A 2,316-nucleotide genomic window follows, 5' to 3' on the forward strand; every position below is an offset into this window, starting at 1 on the left:
CTCCTCCCTCCTCCTGGCCCCACCCCTCCTGTGTCACCCCAGAACTGGGGTAGGGGGCCTCATCCAGCCCCCAGTGCCCTTCACAGGCCCCAGCTCCCCCCACCCCGTCCCTGCCTCGGTTATGGTGACCCCACCGCCCTCGGGCCTGCTGACCAAAGCCAGGGAGGGCCCCACGTCCTGCTCCTCGGTCTTCCCTTCTGAGCACCTCTTCAGCTACACCCTGACCCCCAGCCTCTGGCTCTCCCCTGGGCAGCTGTCCCCTGGACATGTCACACTGCCCGTGTGTGCGCCCCTCCCGGGAGGTCCAGGCCTCCATGGGGGTCTGCACATGCTCCTCCCACCCAGGACGTTCTTCCCAGCTTCCGCTGTCTTGCTGACCCCCACTCAGCAAAGCCTTCCAGAACATTCTGCGGTTGTGGCCTCCCAGAGCCCTGCTCTGCCTTTCTCCTGCTGCCGTCCCCTGGGGACTCTCTCACCCCTGCCTGTGCCGTCATGATTTGGGTCACCTTGTGTCCCTCTTGGCATTTCCTCTTCTGTAGGCCTCAGTGCTGACCCAGAGGAGACCCTCCCCCGCCCGCCCCTGCTCCCAGGGTCCCCAGGGAGACGCAGGGCCCACTCTGTCCCTGCCTGTGCCCAGCAGTGGCAAAAGCTGCCAAGTGACTGGGGGCTCAAGCCAGTCCTGGCACAGCTCAGGTGTCCTGCCCAGCACAGCCTGGTCCACTGTCCTCGTGGCTTTAAATTAAACCTGTGACAGGATGCGGGAGGGGGAGCAGAAGGGGTCTTCAGTGGCAGGGGGCTGGTTAGGGGCACTGGGTCACCTTCTCTGTTGATTTATTGGGAAGAGGCAGAGCTCAGGAGCCAGAGTCCTGTTCTGCCCAGTCCGCCCCACGGCGGCCTGTGGTCTTGGGCTGGCCGCAGCCTCTCAGGGCCTCACCCACCCCATCTGCCTGGACAGGCTGGGTTTGTGGCACTCTGACAAGTGGGTGATGCCCAGCCAGCCCATGGTGGCCCAGGGGTGTGACAAGCCCTTCCTCTGCCATCCACAAGCCCTGGGCACAGTTCAGTGCTAGTGGTGGCTGGTCCAGCGCCTGTCCCGGGCCCTCCTCCCAGCAGCCAAGTGTCAGCCCTGCACAGGTGCCTGGAATCCCCCAGCTAGAGCCCCAAACCTCAACTGGACATCAAAGAGATTGGACCCACAGAGGACAGAGGGGTGGAGCCTGCCCTCGACTCCCTGCGCTCAGTGTCCACCCGCCCCGCCCCACCAGAGGGGCCAGGGCACCAGGGGAGTTTGGTCAAGTCCAGACACAGTCAGGTAAGCAGTGGCCACACATCAGGCTGGGAGGGGCTCAGGGACAGGTCAGCCGCCGGCCAGGCTTGCCAGGCTGTGCCAGGCCGGGCTCTGCCCGGGGACAATAGTCCAGCTCCATGTGCTCGTATTTCTCTCTCTCTCTCTCCGTGTCTCTGTCTCTCCTTCTGTCTCTCTGTCTCTGCCCTCTGCAGGTCTCTGCCAAGAAGAGGGACCAGGGCCCGGGCCGCTGGGCTCTGCCCAGGCTGAGCTGCATCATCTGGCTGAGGCCAGGCTCCCCGCAGAGGCAGCCGAGGACTCGGGGCCTGGTGAGGCTCAGTGGCTCCCCTGCCTGGCCTCGGGATGCTGCTGCTGCTGTGCCTGCCCAGGGAGCCCCCGTGGCCACAGGCCCTGGCCAGTCCCTGACCAACACAAAGCCAGACCCGCAGCTGGGGTGCGTCACGGCCATTGAGGAAATGACCCTGTCCCTGTTTCAGGCCACAGAGCTCTGCCAGGCTCCACCCAGGCTGTGTGGGCAAGGTCAACGTTAGTTCCCTGGACTGTACAGTGATCAGGGGACAGCGAGGGACACAGGAGCCTTCCCTGTATCATCCTTGAGGGGTGGGACCCAGCCTCAGTCACACACCTGGAGCCTCCAGCCCTGGCCTCTCCACTCCATCACGCACAGACCGTCCAGCTTCCCTGCACTGGACACAGCAGGCCCAGCCCCTAGGGGCCATGTTCTGGATTCTCTTCTAGAACATCCTATCCCAGGAGAGGGGCCTGCACTGGCCCCACCGGCTGGGCAGTTCCTGCAGGGACACTGCAGAGAAGAACCACTCAAAGATTTTGACACATCTGAGAGAAAAGCTTGGTTTTGAGTATTGAGAACAAAGTCATCTTCCTCCCTCCCTCCCTCCCTCTCTTTCATACTGGGGATTGAACCCAGAGGCACTTTACCTCTGAGCCACATCCCCAGCACTTTTTATTTTTTATTTTGAGACCAGGTCTCACTAAGTTGCCTAGGGCCT

The sequence above is a fragment of the Marmota marmota genome, unplaced genomic scaffold, assembly GCF_001458135.2.
Source record: "Marmota marmota marmota unplaced genomic scaffold, marMar, whole genome shotgun sequence".
In the NCBI taxonomy this organism is placed as follows: domain Eukaryota; kingdom Metazoa; phylum Chordata; class Mammalia; order Rodentia; family Sciuridae; genus Marmota; species Marmota marmota.